General features: G+C 48.2%; 1 long non-coding RNA gene across 6 annotated transcripts in view; it reads left to right on the forward strand.

Annotated features, from left to right (window-relative positions):
• LOC105463725 (uncharacterized) overlaps positions 1-9,849 on the forward strand; it is a 29,685-nt gene extending 19,836 nt beyond the window's left edge. Inside the window, exons 7-12 of one of the 6 annotated variants that reach the window (XR_011622411.1) lie at positions 653-2,708; positions 3,026-3,242; positions 3,464-3,520; positions 4,116-4,180; positions 8,648-8,770; positions 9,519-9,849. This is a non-coding gene — a long non-coding RNA (uncharacterized lncRNA). The remainder of the gene's footprint in view (positions 1-652; positions 2,709-3,025; positions 3,243-3,463; positions 3,521-4,115; positions 4,181-8,647; positions 8,771-9,518) is intronic. The other 5 variants (XR_011622408.1, XR_011622412.1, XR_011622410.1 and 2 more) reach the window with 5 other exon arrangements.
• The last annotated feature ends 6,125 nt before the right edge of the window (positions 9,850-15,974 follow it).

The following is a 15,974-nucleotide window of genomic DNA, read 5'->3' on the forward strand; positions in this document are numbered from 1 at the left end:
CCTTCTAAAGTGCTGGGATTACAAGCATCAGCCACCATGCCCAGCCTGATACCAGAAGTTTTAGACCAGCCTGGGCAACCTAGCAAGACCTTGTCTCTACAGAATATTTAAAAATTAGCCAAATGTGGTGGTGCCTGCCTATAGTCTCTCTCTCTCTCTCTTTTTTTTTTTACTTTTTGAGACATGGTCTGGCTCTGTCTGAAACTCCTGGGGTCAAGTAATCAGTCCTCCCACCTCATCCTACCAAGTACTAGGGACCACAGGTGCATGCCACCCAGGTCTTGCTATGTTGCCCAGGCTGGTCTTGAGCTCCTGGCCTCAAGCAATCCTCTCACCTTGGCCTCCCACAGTACAAGGATTACAGGTATGAGCCACCATGCCTGGACCCTATCCTGCCTATTGAGAACCAAAAGAAGGATCCAAATTCTCCTTAGCTCAACTCGAGCCATTTCCTGATTGCATCATCAGCAAGGAGCTGGTTATTGGGCTGTCCAGACCTCCCAAGTGGCACAGAAATGAAGTGAGGGAGTTTTCCTGCTGCTCCACTCTGTGAGGAGTTGGAGGATGATGTTTACTCGTTTGCAGAGAGAGATGCCTTGTAGGCACCTTAGGATGAAGGGGACCCTGATTCCAATGTCGTTTTTTTCTTTAGAAACAGGACCTTGCCCTGTCACTCAGGATGGAGTTCAGTGGTCCAATCATGGCTCACTGTAGCCTCAAACTCCCAGGGTCAAGCAATCCTACCACATCAGCCTTCCCAGTATCTGGGACTACAGGTGAGCACCATGACACTCAGTGAATCTTGTTGTGATTTTTTTGTAGAGATGGGGCCTCAAGTGTGTTGCCAGAGCTGACCTTGAACTCCTGCACTCAAGGGATTTTCCTGCCTTGGCCTCCCAAAGTATTGGTATTACAGGCATGAGCCATTGTGCCCACTGTCTCTGGTTCTTAACCTTCTGCCTCCCTCTTCCACTTTTAAAGAATGCTTGTAATTACATGGACTCTTCTAGATATTCCAGGATAATCTTGTTTTAAGGTCAGGTGATTTTCAACATTAATTTTATCTGCACTCTTAATTCCCCCTTCCTATGTAATTGTGCTGTGTAACATAGGACATGAACAATTGGTGGGGGTGGGGGTTATTACTTTGGCTACCACAGTAACTGTTTTGTGCTAGGTACTGAGCTAAGCACTGGTGAATTAAGCATGAATAACACACTCTCCCTAATCTCCATCCATTCACGGGAGGAGCATCTCACCTGCCATGCTCCTGAGAATCTGGGGAGTCAAGGAAGTCTTCCGTGAGGAGGTGATGCCAAAGCGGACAAGTGACAGAGGAGCTGAAGCTAGCCAGGAAGAGAGTAGAGGTTTAAGGGGAAGCGTATTATAAGCAGAGGGCATCACCCACTTCAGAGAGTCCCAGAGGAGAAAGATGAGGCTCAGCTGGACTCCATAGTAGGTGAAATGGAGAGGGGCAAGCAGTGAGGCTGCCTTGCAAGGCAGGGCAGAGCAGGGGCTGTTAAGGAGTCTGGACTTAATCCCGGAGGCAAGGAGAAGTGATGTAAATGGGGGAGTAACGTGATGAGATTCACGGATTAGAGACATGGTTCAGGCTGCTGTAGTGAAGGCACCAGGAGGAGCAGATGGCTCAGTGGGTGTGCAGGAGACCTCTCACTGAGTTTAGGAAGAGGTTTTTAAAATAGAAGAAGTTTGAGTAATTTAAATGATGGTGGGAAGGAGCTAAAAGTGGGGGATAGGTTAAAGATACAGGAAAGTGGGAGGAAGAACTGACAAGTGAGGTTCCTGAGAGGGCAGGAGAAGAGGAGATTCCCATAGGGGGATTAATACTTTCTTTTCTTTTTCTAAGACAGGGTCTTACTCTGTCACCTAGGCTGGAGTTCAGTGGCATGATCTTGGCTCACTGTAGTGTAGACTTCCCAGGCTCAAGGGATCCTCCCACCCCAGACTCCCAAGTAGCTGGAACTACAGGTGTACACCACCACCACACCTGGCTAATATTGTTCTTTTTTTTGGGTAGACACAGCGTCTCACTGTGTTGCTCTGACTGGTCTCCAACTCCTGGCCTCAAGCGATCCTGCTGTCTAGGCTTCCGAAATTGCTGGGATTACAGGCATGAGCCATAATGCCTGACCTCTGCTAGTTCTGTATTCTCTAGAGATGTCTTTACTTCGTGCTAGTGTGTCCCTCATTATGCTGATCCTCTGTTAAAATTAATACCTTTTTTTCTTTTGAGATGGAGTTTCACTCTTGTTGCCCAGGCTGGAGTGCAATGGCGCTATCTCGACTCACCGCAATCTCCGCCTGCCGGGTTCAAGTGATTCTCCTGCCTCAGCCTCCTGAGTAACTGGGATGACAGCCATGTGCCACCATGCCCAGCTAATTTTGTATTTTTGGTAGAGACTGGGTTTCTCCGCGTTGGTCAGGCTGGTCTCGAACTCCTGACTTCAGGTGATCTGCCTGCCTTGGCCTCCCAAAGTGCTGGGATTACAGGCATGAGCCATTTCGCCTGGCCAAAATCAATACTTTTATATTAAATTGACATATATGTATTTTTTTCTTTTTGATACCGGGTCTCACGCTGTCACCCAGGCTGGAGTGCAGTGGCACAACCTCTGCTCATCGCAGCCTCCACCTGCCAAGCTCAAGCAATTCTCCTGCCTCAGCCTCCCACGTTGCTGGGATTACAGGTAAGTCCCACCACGTAGCTAATTTTTGTGTTTTTTGTAGAGATGGGATTTCACCATATTTCCCAGACTGGTCTCAAACTCCTGAGCTCAAGGCAATCCACCCACCTTGGCCTTCCAAAGTGCTGAGATTACAGGTGTGATCCACCTTGCTCATTCCAGTTTAAACTTTTGAGTTGTTTGTGTCTCCTGATTGGACTCCTACAAATACAGAATTGATGCTAGGAAGGGTACCAGGAGATAGACCCACACAGATAGGATTTGGGAATAGGTTTGGTTATCCAAGGAGCAGTGCTGAACTCCTTCCTAATGGGATATAGGATGCTGGTGATTTCCAGGAAGTGACCTCACAATGACTCAAGCTACCACTTACTATTGATTGTGGTGAAATGCCAGGTGAAGCGTATGCCCTGTGAGCTTAGGGGTGCTACAGTTGACCACTGCCACAGTAAAGATGACTCTGAAGAATGGCATGGGATGGATCCTTTCGAATGCACTTGAGCAGCGGTCTCCAACCAAAGGGCCATAGAACCGGAGGTGAGCAGCAGGCGAGTGAGGGGAAACTTCATCTGTATTTCTAGCCCCTCCTATCGCTTGTATGACCACCTGAGCTCCGTGTCCTGTCAGATGAGCAGCAGCATTCGATTCTCATAGAAGCACGAACCCTGTTGTGAAGCATGCATGCGAGGGATCTAGGTTGTGCACTCCTTATGAGAATCTAATGCCTGATGTTCTGTCACTGTCTCCCATCACCCTAGATGGACAGTGTCGTTGCAGGAAAACAAGCTCAGAGATCCCACTGAGTCTACATTATAGTGAGTTGTAGAATTATTTCATTATATATTATAATGTAGTAATAATAGAAATAAAGTGCACAGTATATGTAATGCATTTGAATCATCCTGAAATTATTCCCTCCACTCCCAGTCTGTGGAAAAATTGTCTTCCACACATTCACTCTGTTTTTTGGTAGAGACAGGGTCTTAATATATTGCTCAGGCTGATCTCAAATTCCTGGCCTCAAGTAATATACCTCTCGGCCTCCCAAAGTGCTGAGATTACAGGCGTAAGCCACCACCCTCAACCAAGACTTATTCCTTAAACCAAATAAAAATTAAGTGAGATGACTTGAGACCAGGTGGTCGAGGCTGCAGCGAGCCCTAATTGCACCACTGCACTCCAGCCTAGGTGACAGAAAATAAAAAATAAAATAAAAATAATGTCTCAAAAAATAAAATAAAATACAAATTACCCTTTTATGACATTCCCAGTAACTTTCCCTCCTAAATGTTCCCCACAAGTCTTTGAATTTTGTTTAATTTTCACACGCATACCATTTAAGACGTTTAAAACTTCCGTCTATCTGTGTCATCCCTTTATTTCAAAAGAATGTCTTTTTGTCACTTCCAGCTGGATCTACCATGAAAGACTTCTGAATCCAGGAAGAGAGACTGACTGGGCAACATGTTATTCAGGTACAAAAATACTTGCACTGTAACTCAAAAATGATCAAATAATAGTGCATGCATCAAGTGCAGTGGGAAGCTCTTCTGGACAGTGAGAGAAGCTTCCAATTAAGGTGACCCTTGAAGCCAAGTCCTGAAAGATGAGGAAGAGTTGTATGAGAGTGGGGAGGGAAGGGGGAGGTGGAGGGATGAAGAATGGGCTGGGATGGGATGAAGTGAGCTGCTGAGGCAGGAAGACCAGCACTGTACAGACCTGGACAATGAAGATGTCACATTTTGTTCAGGGAATGATGAATTAAGTGTGGCAGGAATGCTTTGTAGAGACAGTAGTCTGCTTGTATGGAATTTTGCCTGAGAGACCTGACTACAGTTTCTAATTTTTTGATGTTATCATCCATCACAGTCCTTGTCAGATAGTTTGGAATAGGTATAATGATCACAATAACACCAAGCATAGTATTTCAGTAATTCTCACAGAATCACAGGTAGGTGCCACAGTTATCCCCATTTTATGAATGAAGTGATCAAGACGTAGGAATAATAAGTGATTTGCTCAAGCTCACCTGGATATTAAGACTGAGTCAAATGTTGGGTCTGGTCGGACTTTAATGCTTGCTTTGTTCATGAGCACCACATATTGCCTCTCCTATGCAGTTAAGCAGGTAGACAGGTGACAGAAAAGCCCGTGTTTGTCTCTACTCACACACTTCCGACTGAGCGTATGTATGGAGTTTCTACACCAAATTCTCCAGTGCTCTGGATATTAACTGGCTATCCCATGATTTTATTCTGATACTACCTGGACTTCCACAAATTAGGGGCTCAGTCCCACGAGACTGTCCTCACTTGAGATGCCAGTGGCAAGTCCTAGGTTGTCACCTGTACTTTTGACCAACCTGTTACAAATCAGGGGTTCCCATAACTCTCTTCTTGGGTTTAATAATTTGCTAGAACAGTTTACAGAACTCAGAGAAACAGTTTATTTTCTTTTTTTCTGAGAGAGACGGTCTTATTTTGTTGCCCAGGCTGGTGTGCTATATTTCTTTTCTTTTTTTTTTGAGACAGAATCTCCCTGTGTCATCCAGGCTGGGGTGCGATGATGTATCATAGCTTATTATAGCTTTGACCTCCTGAGATCAAGCGATTCTCCCATCTCAGCCTCCGAAGTAGCTGGGACTACACATGCATGTCACCCATGCCTAGCTCATTTTTGTAGTCGGTGTTTCACCATGTTGGCCAGATGGGGTCTTGTTGTGTTGCCCAGGCTGGCCACAAATTCCTGGGCTCAAGTGATCCTCCCACCTCATCCTTGTAGAGATGGGATTTACTTTATGTCGCCCAGGCTGATGTCAAACTCCTGGGCTAAATCGATTGTCTCACCTCAGCTTATCAAGTAGCTGGGACTACAGGCACACACCACCATGTCGGGCTAATATTTATTTTTATTTTTTTCTAGAGGTGGGTCTCACTATGTTGTTCATGCTAGTTTCAAACTTCGGGCCTCAAGTGTTCCTCCTGCCTTGACCTCCCAAAGTGTTGGGATTATGGGTGGTAGCCACCATGCCCAGCAATCGCAGGGTCTTTATGAAAGAAAGAGGGTAGGAGATTCAGAAGTGGAGCAGGAGATGTGGTGATGGAAGCAGAGGTAAGAGAGGGAGATTTGAAGATGCTTCACTTCTGGCTTTGAAGATGGAGTCGGGGCCATGATCCAAGGAATGGGAGTGGCTTCTAGAAGGTGAAAAAGCCAAGGGAGCACTTCAGAGTCTCCAGAAGGAATGCAGCCCTGCTGACACCTTGACTTTAGCCTTAATAGACCTAGTTTATGTTTCTGGCCCCCAGAACTGTAAGATGGTACATTTGTGGTGTTTTAAGCCACTGAATGTAGAAAACTGCAAACTATATTGCAGCAGCAAGAAGAAATGAACATGAAGCCAGGCATGATGGCTCATGCCAGTAATCCCAGCACTTTAGGAATTTAGGCAGGAGGATTACTTGAGGCCAGGAGTTCAAGACCAGCCTGGGCAACATAGTAAGACCCTGTCTCTACAAAAAATGAAAAAATTGGCCAGGCATGGTGGCTCACGCCTGTAATTCCAGCACTTTGGGAGACCGAAGTGGGCAGATCACCTGAGGTCAGGAGTTCGAGAGCAGCCTGGCCACATTGCGAAACCCTGTCTCTACTAAAAATACACAAATTAGCTGGGCATGGTGGCACGCACCTGTAATCCCAGCTACTTGGGAGGCTGAGGCAGGAGAATCACGTGAATTTGGGAGGTGGAGGTGGCAGTGAGCTGGGATTCCACCATTGCACTCCAGCCTGGGCAAGAAGAGTGAAACTCTGTCTCAAAATAAAATAAAATAAAATAAAATAAAATAAAATAAAATAAAATAAAATAAAATACTAAAAGAATTAGCCAGGCATGATGGCATGAACCTGTAGTCTCAGCTACTCGGGAGGCTGAGGTGGGAGGATTGCTTGAGCCTGGAAATTTGAGGTTGCAGTGAGCTGTGATTGTGTCAGTGCACTCCAACCTTGGTGACAGTGAGATCTTGAAAAAAAGAAGGCAGAAAGTAAAGAAGAAATGAGCATGGTGGGCATGGGGACAGATGGCAATGTTAAATATTACGGTCAGGGGTGGCCTTCTAAATGAAAATTGAGCAAAGACTTGGAGGGGAAGGAGCTGGCCAAGGTGCTGAGGGAAGAGGATTGTAGGCAGAAACAACAGAATAAAGTGTCCGAGGTGTGTCTGAGGCTCTGGAAGGAGGCCAGTGGAGCAGAAGGAGAGAGGGAGAGAATTAGGGGACGGGGCCAGGGAGTTGCTGGGTGGGGATCAGTACAGATCACGTAAGCCCTGGGAAGTTATTGCTGGGGCTTTGGCTTTGACTCTGACTCAGATGGGAACTGCAGGAGGGTTCTAAGCAGAGAGGCGACATGATCTGTCTCCCAGTTTAAAAGCATTCTCTGGCTGCTGAGTTGAGAAAGACTGTGGGAAGATTTGGGTAGAAGCATGGGGGCCAAGTTATGGCAACATCCAGGTGGGAGATGATTTTGGTCCTGACCAGGGTCATGGTGGTGTAGAGAGATGGTCAGAGGGGAGAAGTAGGGGAGGAGGCCAGGGAGTTGCTGGGTGGGGATCTTTAGTGTGTGTTGAAGACAGTCAACAGGATTTCCTGACAGACTGGATGTGAGAGAAGGCAGAGGTCAAGGTTGAGTTTGATTCTTACTGAATTATTAAGTAATTAAAAAAAACACTACTGCCTTTCCCAATCCTAGCAAGTACGGGATGCTAGATTAAAGAAATCTCTTCAAGTTCATTGCAGTGGCTCATGTCTGTAGTCCCAGCTGTTTGGGAAGCAGAGATGGGAGTATCTTTGAAGGGCAGGAGTTCAAGACCAGCCTGGGCAACACAGCAAGATCTGCTCTTTACAAAAATATTTTTCAAAATTAAATAAATGTAGCTAGTCATGGTGATGTGTACTTGTAGTTTCAGCTACTCAGGAGGCTGAGGTGGGCAGATCTCTTGAGGTCAGGAGTTTGAGGCCAGCTTGGGCAACATAACAAGACCCTCACTCTACAACAAAATTAAAAAAATAGCCAGGCATGGTGGCACTCAACTGTAGTACCAGCTGCTGGGGAGCTGAGGCAGGGAGATGGCTTGAAGCCAGGAGGTTGAGGCTGCAGTGAGCTGTAAGTGCACAGCTGCACTCTAGTCTGGGTGACAGAGCAGAACCTGTATCACAGTACAAATAAAAAAATGAAATCTCAAGTCAGAGCCTTTCAGCTCTACAACCCTTGCAAACCCTGAGCCATGCAGTAGGGTTTGCATCGCTGGGAATGAGGAGACCCTTGCCCAGTGTTGTTGCCTGACTAATCAGTGTTTTAAGCATTTATTAATCAGGGTGGGCGCGGTGGCTCACGCCTGTAATCCCAGCACTTCAGGAGACCCAGGCGGGTGGATCACCTGAGGTCAGGAGTTCAAGACCAGCCTTGCCAACATGGCTAAACCCTGTCTCTACTGACAAAATACAATAATTAGCCGGGCATGGTAGTGGGCGCCTGTAATCCCAGCTACTTGGGAGGCTGAGGTAGGAGAATCGCTTGAGCCTGGGAGGCGGAGGTTGCAGTGAGCTGAGATTACGCCACTTCACTCCAGCCTGGGTGAAAGAGCGAGTATTATATCAACATGTAATGGTTTTATTATTAATATGTAATGAATGTTAAATATTTTAAGAATCTTGTATTGTATCAACATGTAATGGCTTTATATGTGAATATTTTTAAAATTCTGTCTTATTTTCTAGTTTTAATATACTTATTTATATAAAGAAATAGTCTTAGAGGTCTTTAATAAAGTTAAAAAATGTAAAGACATCCTAGACCCCAAAAGATTGAGAACTTCTAGTTTAGAAATATTCAGAGTAAGCCACATACAACTTGCTACTTGAACTATTTTTTTTCTTTGTTTTTTATTTTAGGAGATGAGGTCTCACCCTGTCACCCAGGCTGGAGTACAGTAGTACTATCACAACTCACTGCAGTCTTGAGCTCCTGGGCTAAGGATCCTCCTGCCTGAGCCTCCTGAGTAGCTGGGACTATAGGTATACATGACGACACTTGGCTAATTTTTAAATTGTTTTGTGGACGTGGGGTCTCACTTTGTTGGCCTGGCTAGTGTCAAACTTCTGGCCTTAAGTAACCCTTTCACCCCTGCCTCCCATCCTAGAGGTATGAGCTGCCACAACGAGCACTTGTTCAATTTTCTAAACAAATAAAACATTTCTAAAGTAAGGCTGTAGGATGATGGCAGGAAGATAAAAATAGAAAAACAGAAGAATGAGTTCAGATGACTTACACATATTCTTTTGACAGCAAGAAGAACTTTTAGTATATACATTCCTTGCAAACAAACATAAGGCAAATAAACAGTGTTGTATAGGAACGTCAACACACACTACAATATTCCCACTTTGCTGACATGAGTTATGGAAATTTTGTGGTTTACTTGAGTATCGCTATCAGTATTTTGCTTCTCTGATCATTTTTATGAACTTCCTCATCTGTTAACTTCTCTCCAAGGTATGTCATATCGTGACATACTGCTGCTGCACAAACATGGCCAGTGTCTTCCTCTTAAACATGTTGAATGCTTTCTTAATTTCTTTTACCCTCTGTCTCTGTGTTTTGCATTTTTCTTACCTTTATTGTCAGAAACTCGAGAAAGTCAGTCATACTAATTTATCGCCATTTGCTTTATTAATTTATACTTTTCTTATACGGAATTTTGCCCAACAGGCCTCATTACAATTTCTAACCTGTTTTGTTTTATTTTGTTTTTTTCTGAGGCAGAGTCTCATTCTGTTGTCCAGTCTGGAGTGTAGTAGTGCTATCACAGTTGACTGCAGCCTCAACCTCCCAGGCTCAAGCAATCCTCCCGTCTCAGCCTCCCACGTGGCTGAGACTATAGGTGCTTGCCACTATGCCCAACTAATATTTGGAATTTTCCTATACGTGGGTTCCAGAGGGGTGACGGCGAAACGTGAGTAAGCATGGATTTTGGTATATGCAGAGATGGGGGGCTGGAACTAATTCTGTCTGTATACCGAGGGACGACTGTATATGTTTTTACAATTATGCTGTAGGACACATAGTATTACGTAGCCTTGAAAATAATAATTTTTAACTGAGTGGAGTAATGATAATATTGATAAAAGTAGCAGCTGGCCAGGTGTGGTGGCTTAACACCAGTAATCACAACACTTTGGGAGGCTGAGGCAGGAGGATGGCTTGAGGCCAAGAGTTTGAGACAGGCCTTGGAAACAAAGGGAGTCACCATCCCTACAGAAAAATACATGAATTAACCTAGTGTGGTGGCATGTTCCTGTAGTCCCAGCTACTTGGGAGGCTGAGGTGGGAGGATCGCTTGAGCCCAGGGAGGCTGAGACTGCAGTGAGTCATGATCAGGCCTCTGCACTCCAGCCTGGGTGACAGAGTGAGATACTGTCTCAAAACAACAAAAAAGTAGCAGCTAACATCAACTGAGCTTTTACCAGTTGCCTGTTAATACCATGGTTTAATTTCTTATAACTGTTTCTTATTTCACTTAACCACTCTGTCTTCCGTTACTCCCAGATTTTCAGTGTGTTTGTACAGATGACCTTTGTTTAGATTGAATTGTCTCCCCAAGGTATTTGCAGAAGTAAGATTACTGTGAGTCATGGTGAATGGACATTCTCATTACCCTTGATGTAAATTGACAAGGTTTTGGGTGCCTCCCAGCTATAATCTCAGCACTTTGGGAGGCTAAGACAGGAGGATTGCTTGATGCCAAGAGTTGGAGGAGGCAGTTTGGCAGTATGGTGAGACCCTGTCTCTATTATTTTAAAAAATTGTCAAGCTTTACCCTGGAAGGCTTATATACAATTTAAACACCCCTCATAGTATAAGAAAGTGCCCATTTCACTGCATCTTTGCCAGCACAGGGTATTAAAATTTAATGTCATTTTTTGTTTTTTTAAATTGGTAAAAGACCTCATATTACTTTACTTGTCACATTTCTACATCTTTCCTTAGCTTATTAGCTCTATTTCTTTTCTGTCTGTAAATGGTTGTTGTTGTTTTGTTCTTTGAGACAGGGTCTTGCTCTGTCACCCAGGCTTGACTGTAGTGGCATAATCATGACTCACTGCAGCCTTGATCTCCCAGGATCAAACTTCAGCTTCCTGAGTAGCTGAGACTACAAGTGTGCACCACCACTCCCAGCTAATTTTTTTCTTTTTTTGAATAGAGACAGGGTCTCACTGTGTTGTCCAGACCGGTCTCTAGCTCCTGGCCTTAAGCAGTCCTCCTGTGTTAGCTTCTCAAATTGCTGGAATTTTGGGTATGAGCCACCATGCCTGGCCTGGGCTAGTCCTGATTTCTCTAGAGTTCTCTTTACTTTGTGCTAGCCAATCTCTCATTATGCTGTTCCCCTGTTACAATGAATAATTCTCTGGATTAAATTTTACCACTTTAAACTTTTGAGTGGTTTATGTCTCCTGATTGGACTCTGACTAATATGCTCGGAAGGGTCCCAGGAGAGAAACTCACACAGATGGGATTTGGGCATAGGTTTGATTTTCCAAGGGACAGTGCTGAGTTCCTTGCCAATGGGAAATGGGATGCTGGTGATTTCCGGTAAGTGACCTCACAGTGACTCAAGCTACCACTTACTGTTGATTGTGATGAAATGCCAACTGAGGCACATGCCTTGGGAGCTAAGTGGTTGCTGCAGTTGACCGCTATGAAGACTGGTGTGGGAAGGGTCCTTTTGGATGCACTTGAGCGGGGGTCCCCAACCCCTGAGCCATGGAGCTGTAAGGAGCCACACAACAGGAGGTGAGTGGTAGTGAGTGAGGGAAGCTTCATCTGTATTTACAGCCACTCCCCTTTGCTCACATTCCCGCCTGAGCTCCACCTTCTCTCAGGTCAGCAGCAGCATTAGATTCTGATAGGAGCACGCACCCTGTTGTGAACCGTGCATGCGAGGCATCTAGGTTTTGCTGTCCCTATGAGAATCTAATGCCTAATGATCTGTCACTTTCTCCCGTCACGCTCAGATGGGACCATCTAGTCGCAGGAAAACAAGCTTAACATGCCCACTGATTCTACATTATGGTGAGTTCTATAATTACTTTCCTATATATCACAATTTAATAATGGAAATAAAGTACCTAATAAATGTAACATACTTGAATCTTTTGGCCCAGGTCTTGCCTCCCGGCAGCCTCTGCAGCCTCTCCAGGCCCCAAACTTTCTCCAGTCGGCCTCTACAGACCAAGCTCATGACTCACAGTGGTCTATTTAGGCCCGTACCCTACCTCACAGCGGTCTCCGCGGATAAGGCTACTGCCTCACAACAGCCTCCACAGGCCCAGCTCCATCGTTACCACGGCCTCTTTAGAGCCAGCTCCTGCCTCCCAGTCTTCTCTCCAGGCCCAGAACTTTCTCAAGTCGACCTCACCAGACCTAGCTCCTGCCTCTCATTGCCCTCCCAAGGGCCAGCTTTTGCCTCAGGGCCACCTTCCGAGATCCAGCTCCTGTTTTACAGTGGCCTCATGAGGCCCATCTTCTGACTCCCGGCAGCCTGTACAGGCCCAGCTCCTGCCTTACAATGGCCTCTTTAGTCCCAGCTCCTGCCTCTTTGCAGGAGGCCCAAATGTCCTCAACCCCAGGCCACAAAATCCAGGCCCAAAATGTCCACAAGTCGGCCTCTGAAGGCCCTGCTCCTGCCTTTCGTTGGCCTCTCCAGGCCCAGCTGCTGTCCCCAGGTGACCTCTACAGGCTGCGCTTTTACTTCTGGCTGTGCCTGGAGGCCCAACTCCTGCCTCAGAACAACCTCTTTTGGCTCAGCTCCTGCCCAGTTCCTGGTGGCCTTTGAAGGCCCAAAAGTGCCTCAAGTCAAGCTTTTCAGGCCCACCGTCTGCCTCCCAATGGCCTGGACAGGCCCAGCTCCTACGTAACAATGGCCTCTCCAGGCCCAGCTTTTGCCTCACGGACATGTTCTCCAAACAAGCTCCTACCTGCCTCCCGGCCAGCTCGATGGGCCCAGATCCTGCCTCACACTAACCTCGTTAGGCCCAGCTCATGCCTCACTGTGGCCTGTCCAGGCCCAGGTCCTGCCCCCCGACAGGCTGTCCGTGCCCAAAACTTCCTCAAGTCAGCCTCTCCAGTCACAGCTCCTGCCCAACATTGGCCTCTTTAGGCAGGACTCATGCCTTGATGGCCTCTCCAGGCCTCTCCAGGCCCAGCTCCTGCATCCTGGCAGCTTCTCTAGACCAAGAACTTTCTCAGGTCTGCCATTCCAGGCCCAACTCCTGCTTCCCGTCAGCCTCCATAGGCTCAACCTCTGCCTCACAGGAGACTTTCCTGGCCACCTAGGCCAAGCTCCTGCCTTTCAGCAGCCTCTACAGGCCCAGCTCCTGCCTCTCAATGACCTCTCTAGAGCAAGCTCATGCCTCACAGCGGCCATTCTGGCTCGACTTTTGCCTGTCGGCAGCATCTCCAGGCCCAGAACTTCCTCAAGTGGGCCTCTTCAGGCTCAGCTCTTCCTCCTGACTGCATCTCCAGGCCCGTCTCCTACGTCACAACAACCTCTTTCAGCTCAGCTCTTGCCCAGCTCCTGGCAGCCTTTATAGGCCCAAAGCTTTCTCACATCAGGTTCTCTAGCACAACCTGCCTCCCAGCAGCTTAAATAGGTCCAGCTCCTGCGTGACCATGGCCTCTCCAGGCTCAGCTCTTGCTTAACGGGGTCCGTCCTTGGCCAAGTTCCTGCCTGCCTCCCAGCAGGCTCGAAAGGCCCAGCTCCTGCCCCCGACAGTCTCTCCAGACCAAAATCTTCCTCAAGTCAGCCTCTACAGGCTGGTCTCTTGCCTCACACTGGCCTCTCCAGGCCCAGCTCCTGCATCTTGGCAGCCTCTCCAGGCCCAGCTCTTGCCTCGTGGCAGCTGCCCCAGGCCAAGTTTCTGACTGCCTGCCAGCAGCCTCAACAGGCACAGCTCCTCCCTCACACTGGCCTGTTTAGGTCCAACTCCTGACTGTCAGGCCCTATCCAGGCCCAGTGCCTGCCTTCTGACTGACTCTTGAAGCCCAAAACTTCCTCAAATCAGCCTTTTTAGGCCCACCTTCTGTCTACTGTCGGACTCTACAGGCCAGCCTCTGCCTCACAGTGGACCCTGCAGACCCAGATCATGTCTTACTGTGGCATCCTCAGGTGAAGATCCTGCCCTTTGGCAGCTTCTACAGGGCCATCTCCTGCCTTGCAATGGCCTCTTTAGGCCAAGCTCATGCCCCATGGTGACTTTTCCAGGCACAGATTTTGCTTTTTGCAGCCTGTCCAGGCCCAGAATATCCTGAACTTGGCATCTCTGGGACGAGCTCATTCTCCCGGCTGCACCTACAGGCCCATTTCCTGCCTCAAAACAACTTCCTTTGGCCCAACTCCTGCCGAGCTGCTGGCAGCCTCTGTAGGCCACAGACTTCTTAATGTAAAGCTTTCCAGGCCCACCTTCGGCCTCCCGGCAGCCTCAGCAATCAAGCTATTCCCTCATGGCAGCTACAAAAAGCCAAGTTTCTCCCTGCCTCACGGAATCCTCCAAAAACAGCATTTGCCTCACGGCAGCCTCCTCAGGCCACAAATCTGCCTGTCTCCCAGCAGTCTTGACAAGTCCAGCTGCTGCCTCACAATGGCCCCTTTAGGCCCATCTCATGCCAAAAGGTGGACTCTCCAGGCATAGCTCTTGCCTCCTGGCAGCCTCTGCAGGCCCCAATTCTCTAAAAGTTGCCCTCTCCCAACCCAGCTCCTACCTCACGAGGTCAGCCTACAGAGGCCCAAACTCTACCACACAGTGGCCCTTCCAGGCCCACCAGATCATGGCCTCCTCAGGTGAAACTCCTGCCTCACAATGGCCTCTGTAGGCCAAGCTCACATCTCCCGGTGGCCTTTCCTAGCTTAACTTTTGCTTTTTGACGCATACTCCAGGCCCAAAACTTCCTCCATTCAGCCTGTCCAGGCCAAGGTCTTCCTCCCAAAGGCCTCTGCAGTCCCAAATCGTCCTGAAGTCAGCCTCTGCAGGCCCAGGTCCTGCCTCCCAGTGCTGTGTAGGTCAAGCTAATGCCTCACAGCAGACTTTCCAGGCCAAGCGTTTGCTTTTGTGCATCGTCTCCATGCCCTTAAATTACTCCAGTCAGTCTTTCCAGGCCCAGCTCTTCCTCCCAGCAGCCAAATTGTCCTCAATTTGCCCTCTCCAGGACCAACTCCTGTCTTCTGGTGGCTTCTGCAGGCTAAAATTGACCTCACGTCAGCCTCTCTAGGCCCGGCTCTTGCCTCTAAGTAGACTCTCCCAGGTGCACAACTGCCTGAAGTTAGCCTCTCCAGGCCCAACTCCTGCCTCCCAGTGGACTCTTCAGGACCAGCTCATTCTACATAATGGATTTTACAGGCCCAGTTTTTCCCTGTTGATGGCTTCCCAAGGCCCAGAACGTCCTCAAATCGGACTCTCCAGACCCATTTGCTGCCACACGGTGGTCTCTCCTGGCCCAGATCTTCTTCCCGGCTGTGTTTATACGCTCAATCCAACCAGACAACAACCTCTGTGGATGTCCCTTTTGCCAAGCTCCTGACGGCCTATATAGGCCCAAAACTTCCTCAACGCAAGCTCACTAGGACAAATTCCACCCACATGGGGGACTCTGCAGGCCCAAACCATCCTGAAGTTGGATCGTCCAGGTCTAGCTACTGCCTCCTGACGACCTTTGCAGGCCCAGACTCTGTTTCATGGCAACCTCGACAGGCCAAGGTCTTCCACCAGCTGCATATACAGGCCCAACTCCTGCCTCTGAAAACACAACTTTTGTCTCAGCTCCTGCATATATCCTGCCAGCGTCTTTAGGCCAGATACTGTTTCCAGTCAAGCTCTTTCGGCCTCCGCAGTCCAGAGGTGCTCCTGACTTGCGGCAGTTTCGACAGGCACCACTCCTGCCTTCCAGTGGCCGCTTTAGGCCCCGCTCATTCCTCTCGGGGAATGGCCTTTCCAGGCCCACTCTTTGCCTTCTGGCGGCCTCTCCAGGCCTGAAACTTCCTCAGGCCGGCCTCTCCAGGCCAAGTTGTGGCCTCCCGGCCTCCCGTCCAGGCCCAGCTCCTCCTGCTCCCGGCTGCGGTCGCAGGCCCAGCCCCGGCCTCACAACAACCTCTTTGGACTCGGCTCCTGACCAGCTCCCGCTCCGCGGCCTTTGTAGGCCCTAAACGTCCTGAAGCCGGGCCCCACG

Source organism: Macaca nemestrina, chromosome 4 (genome assembly GCF_043159975.1).
Source record: "Macaca nemestrina isolate mMacNem1 chromosome 4, mMacNem.hap1, whole genome shotgun sequence".
NCBI lineage: Eukaryota > Metazoa > Chordata > Mammalia > Primates > Cercopithecidae > Macaca > Macaca nemestrina.